Here is a 6,639-nt window from a genome sequence, read left to right as displayed (position 1 = left end):
CTTTTCAGTACGAGGGACACATCGTACATTGTGCACATTTTCGCAGGCCAAAGAAAAAAAAATCTTTTTATAATTTTTATATACTTATATATTTTAGAAATGAATGAATACGTTTTATTTGGATTTTTTGGGGGGTAATCAGCATGATATGATTCAGAACAAAAGAGAAATGTGACAATTACAGAGAAAGGATGCCGCGCTTACACTGGGAAATGATATATAATAAGCAAAAATATATATTTCAAGTTGCTGCCGGCCGGATAAAATCTTGTGGGGGGACGGATGTGGCCCCCAGGCCGTAGTTTGAAGACCCCCGACATAGATCATTGGCTATATAGAATTCCTTCGGTTGTGAGCTGGTGAAGTACACCGCTAATAATATGTATATTATTAATAATATATTGTGTCATTTGTAACTACAGGGTCGTGTTTTTTTTTTATTTCCTAGTCAATTGTATTTACAAAAGAAAATTGTTATTCTATTATCTTTTTATATTATTCATGCATGGTTGTAGTACCTACAGTAGTGACTTTGACTTATTGTCCATTAATTAGTCCTATTTGTTTCCTCTTTTCCTCTTAGTAACACTTGAATTGAGAATTTAGCAAATATTATTGGCTAGGCAATTTTTGGCATGAGTCTAATTCAAGTATTGAATAATATGTCTTTGGCTAAACATTAATACTATAATGAGCATGGTCACTATTATTTACGAACTGGCCGGGCTATTAACCTAACTATAAGCAAAGGGAAATGTATTTGCTGAATCAGCGGGGACAGAATAAGATCGAGTGCAATTTCTCCGTTCTACAGCTGAAAATTCCCAGCCATTTGTCAAACTCAATCAGCTACAACATCGGAGTTTTTATTTGAGAAATCTGGTATTGCTTTTTCTTTTGCCCTTTCATGCCCATGGTTTGCAGACTTTTTGTTACAAATAACCCTCCATGTTTCAACAAGGATAGAATTATACACAAACATGTTCTGTGTCTGCCCCACCTGCATTTTTTTCTCATATAGCTCCCTAGTTTTGTCATTCTCTCCCCCTTCGGGGAGCCCCCTCTTTTCCCATGTCCAACCGTTTCTGTAACCTCACTTTGATAATAAAGAATTTCCATACGTCTGTAATGCACACACACAACCCACTGCCTATGTCGGTCTGTGGGGCAGAATAAGTGTCCGTACTGGCGAAGCGAGCGCACGGACGCAGGGGTATTGTGCTATTGAAAATATGTCCTTACTCGCGAGTGTACTTAAAGTGAGTGTCCTTAAACCGGGGTATGCCTGTATTGAAAATAAGTTGCAGGTAGTGATGTACCCGGTAATTACCTGGTACCCGGCATACCAGGCCATATTTTAAATACCCGGAAATTATCCGGACCTGGCCCAGGGCGCTGGAACCCGGTGCCGGGTACTTCAGCAGAGGAGGACAGCAGCCGGCAGAGGGCAACTTCGGACGGTGAAGGGAGAGAAGGACGTAGTGGCGGGAGGAGAGGAGGATAGCAGCCGGCAGATGGCAACTTCGGACGGTGAAGGGAGAGAAGGACGTAGTGGCAGGAGGAGAGGAGGATAGCAGCCTGCAGTGGACAGCAGCAGCGGAGGAAGAGGAGGACGGAAGCCGGTGGCGGTGGGAGAAGAGGACCATGTGAGCAGAGCAGGACTGGCACAGGAGCACAGCTAGGGAGGAGCTGCGATGTAGCAGCAGCAGACACCGCGCGCTCCACCCCTGCCGTCCTGCTGCATCGCCCTGCTCCGCTCACACGGCCCTTTCTCCCACCGCCACCGGCTGCCGTCCTCCTCTCCGGCTGCCGTCCTCTGCAGGCTGCATCCTTCTCTCCCTTCACCGCCCGCGGTCATCCTCTGCCGGCTGACATCCAACTCCTCTTCCTCCGCCCCCCAAACCTACCCGGCCGGGTACCCCACATACCTGGCCAGGTAATTTTTATTTTTTTCCTCGGGTACCCAGTGTTTTTAAGGACCCGGTACATCACTAGTTGAAGGAATAGAAAGGATTTTAAAATGAATAAGAGAAAAAGCCAAAAAACACAGCTGCTTTATGTAACGGCCAGCCTGTCTTCAAACAACTCAACTGTGAAACGATGCAAGCCTTCAGCTTATTGCTCTTCCCTAATGGCAATTCGTATTCTGTGGGAGTGTAAGTTAGGTACTGTATTCTGTATTGCAGTCCCTGGAGGTGTGAGTGATTGTATACCATGACAGAGTGCGGTAAATGTTCCTTTAAAAAGGTCATTGAGGTTACTGCAGACTTTTGATTTCGAAGTCCCTGTGCACATCTTTTTAAAAAGTTGATAATGTAACATACTATTTCTGGTTATACACCAGAGATCAGAGGCCAAAGATAAATTACGTTTGTCAGCTTTTAAATAGTAGCCTGATTTCCTCGGGAAACCGTGTGGGAACGCGAGGAGAAACGCTATATGGGAATTTTTTGCCGGTTCATGGGTGCTTGTGCCAGTTGTATTTCTGCAGCTGGATGCTGCCTGTGTTGGATGCACATGGCATGGTAGCTGAGATTAATTTATTCATTCGTAGCATACTTATAGTACTTCAGCATAGCTACAGTATCACAATAGAATATTGGCAGCAAACTGCAACACAGAAGGCCATACTAAATGAAGACTGCCTACAGTATATCACTATAACCCCATAGCTTCAGATTAAAAGGACATTATACAGCACTTCTGATTTTTAAATTGAGATGGGAGACTTTAATACCCTAAACCAGTGGTGGCCAACTCCAGTCCTCAATGGCCACCAACAGGTCAGGTTTTCAGGATATCTCTGCCTCAGTACAGGTGGCTCAGTCTTTGACTGAGTCACTGATTAGGCCACCCGTGCTGAAGCAGGCTCTTTGACTGAGCCCCTGATTGAGCTACCTGTGCTGAAGCAGAGATACTGAAAACCTGACCTGTTGGTGGCCCTTGAGGACTGAAGTTGGTCACTCCTGCCATAAACTGACTACATTTGTACTTCGAGCATCCTGTGTATTAGAAAGGATGTCTCCACTTTAGCCTCATCCCAATTGAAGCATCCTGTTAACTACACGTGCTGCCCACATGATACTGTAAATATCAGTATGACGACATCTCAATTGAAATCAGATGCAGAAAAAAAGATCAAACAAATCCTGACATCTAAAATATAGATTTAAGGGTCGGAAAAAAATCTTACATCTGTTTAACAAATTATATTTTATACACGGTGTAGTTAGGGGCATATTTACAAATCTGTGCTATTTCATAATACACCTACTGATGCCGGGTGACACAGTACAGCCCATTCACCTGAATAAACATAAACTGCCTTCCAGAGTCACGAAGCTCCCTATGAAAGAGCAGAGCTCAGTACATATGACATTACTTCTCTTCAATAATCTGCAATAATCTATTATACTTTGTAGATTAACTCATAAATATGTCTGTCACTGAAAATGGAAACTTTAAATCAATATCTCATCATTATCCTGGTGCACCAGTAGGTCAGTCACAAAACATGTTCTACTTTACTCATATTTGCTGCATAGGCATCCGTGATAATACAAGTTTAATTTATTCTAATAGTACTGAGGCGTGACATGGCTGAACCTCACTGAAAAGGTTTCTTTTTTTTTTTAAATCACCGTACAGAAGAGATTTCATTGTCACGTGGAGAACTTTTCTTAAGAATACACTTGGCGTTAATAAAATGTCTTCAAAGCAGATCTCCTTAGTAGATGTGAATTACCTGCATAGAAAGCAACATGTGGTCAGAATATTTTATTAGAGATTCTTGTAAGTGGTCTGCACTGCATTATCATAAAAAGAGTGGTCCAGGAGATGATGACCACGCATTTTACATCGACATGTCCCAAGGGTGTCTACACTACTCTTGTCTCCTTCAATCATTATGGATTTAGCCATCAGCCAACATGTTAAAGAAAAGGTTTTCCACACTTTAATATTTGACTTGCAGTAAAAATCATTCTTGTCTGACTGCGATGTAGAACAGCAAAGATATATTTAGCTAACAACAAACGTGCAGCAGTTAGATGAGACGTCTGAATTAGAACCCAAACACTGGTTCTGATGTAAGCAGCACATCTTAAAAGGAGTACAACATGCATGAACTGTACGAGACGTGCAGGGGTTTGTGAAATGTGTATGTTGGACATCTCACGGAACATGTTTAAAAACACACAGGAATAAAAAATAAACATGGGAACTAAACAACTTCCAACTAGTTCACCCAAAACACAATACTGTAGCTCACGTCAAATTAGGGTGTCGGATTCATGATGACACATTTAGCAACATATTAGACATGTCATTTAGCACATTTTATAGAAAGTTCTAGTGTAATATGCCTATAGAAGGTATCTTACTGTCTCTAAAGCTTGCACTCTTTTTAAAACATCAGTTAGACATTAAGGTATCACTTATACCTCAAAAAGGCAATGCAAGCGACCGATTTTGTCATGAAAAAGACGAATTAAAGGAGTAATTCATGTTTTTTTTTATTTTTTACATAGGATTGAAGCAGGGGGTCTCTGGAGCTGAACCCCATAAATGTTAGCTCCGGGGACCACTGGCTTTGGAGATACTTACTGGTATCTCTGCAAAGATTAAAGCACCCACATCATGCGGGCCAATAGAAACTTCAAAGGTTCAGGGGAGCGCCAATGTTCACGCCATCATTATGTAAGAGAACAGTAAAAGCAACATGGTATGGTACAGTTTCAACCTGGTGTAATTTTCTTAAAAGTGAAAAATATCCACTCACACTTCTCTCCTTATCAATAAGGCAGTACAGAGATACTCCTCTCTCTGAACAGAGCAATAATAAGGACATCCACAGATGCAGACCCCTTTCTCTCTCTCCTCCTCTCCGTCCTAATAGATACATCCAAGGAATAACAAGATAATCTAATTGCGCAATACGTCTCAAAAATGTATTGAGAGTTACAACAGGTAAAACATATAGATATGCACTCACATGGAATATAAAAACGCAGTCATGGTACGAAATCCCGATTGAAATGTGGGCAATTCACCTGTACACGCCACTCCACTCCGCGTCTCAGCTCCTATCGGCGTCACTTCCGGCGTCATATTTCCTATGGTTTCTATGAAAAAAAGCACTGCAGCATGGTGCATCAATGACAAAACATATTGCATTATTGCGAGTCCCTTTGCATTTTAATTTACAATGATTCAGACGCTACACATCCCAGCAGTAACGCAATCCTTCCTGTTTCCTATAGAGTGTAAGATGGCCATATTTATGTCCTGAATTTGCTGGCACGGTTGCATGACATGGGCTGGTACATTAACATGTAATAGGTGCTAGCATGAGCCTGACTGATCTGCTGCTGGGAATATTAGTGTCAATGTGGCAGATTAATGGAATCTTGATGGCAAAATAACACGCCTCTACAAATATTTAACTGGAGGAAGGATTTGCTTCAACCTTCTTGTATTCATCAATTCAGCAACTACCTATATTCAAGGATATTCCCATCTTACCATCCTATCCTCCTAACAATGGCAGAGCACATGATGTGACATGTGGACGTACATCAACAGATCCCTATAAAAGTAAATGGATAGAAACTCACTGCAATATATGCGAATTTCTGTATGCTGTTTTACATATTGTGCTGTAGCATTAACATGTATTGCACCCTAAAATAAAAGCAAGGCATCCTTAGAAATGGTTACCATTTCCTGTGAAGACATTCTGGGCTATGTTTAATCTGCCCTGCTACTCTATATCTCTATATTCACCTGAATAGGGTGTCTTCCACCATGTAAGTGGTCTCATTTCAGGAGATTGTGGCCCGTACTGCACGACACACTTTATTCGAGCAAATACCCAGTATGTACCTGGCAGATACCTGGAATGCGCCACTCCTCACCTCTGACAAGCCCCGTTGCATTTGCCTTCCCAGCCTGGGTTCATGCCTGGCTGATGGGCGGCTGATCTGTTAAATGATAATGATTAGGATTTAATAGGCTGCAATGCTTCGCGTGTCTACCAGATGGCATAAATTCATGAATTGTAATGCAGTATATATATATATACTGTGCAGTATTGCAGCCAGCGGGAATAAAATGCTTCAATCCCTGCCTGGAAAATAACTCAATGCACTCGGGCAGAAAACAGTCACAAACCTCAATACACCCGGGTATACCCGAATTCGTGGGACTAGCCAAGCTCGAATAAAGTGTGTCGCCAGTGTATCTGCCATACTGTATCACACGTTCCGGCTGGAACACACCATACAGCCCATTGACTTAAATCAGTGGGACGGTGTCTCAGCTCGGGAAGGTGCCTTATGGCAGAAAACTGCTTCAAATCCGGCCCTATATTTTGACAGCGAGGACTGAACTATCTGTAAAATGTGTGCGGTTTGCTGAGGCATATTCTTATACTTTGTGATGTTAATGCAGTCAGTGGCACGGGATTTTGTCCTGGAGGAACTCCCATGAACTTGTAGGACTTTTTAAATGTTTATTCCATTTATTTATTAATGTATGTGCCTATTTATTTTGCACTTTTACATAGCATTTCTTCTTTTATTGTCTAATGAAAGCATTGGGTGGCAATATTTTTCTCTACTCCCACCAATTGCTTGCTGC

The sequence above is a fragment of the Ascaphus truei genome, chromosome 17 (assembly GCF_040206685.1).
Source record: "Ascaphus truei isolate aAscTru1 chromosome 17, aAscTru1.hap1, whole genome shotgun sequence".
Lineage (NCBI taxonomy): Eukaryota > Metazoa > Chordata > Amphibia > Anura > Ascaphidae > Ascaphus > Ascaphus truei.
Note: the sequence above shows the minus strand (reverse complement) of the source record.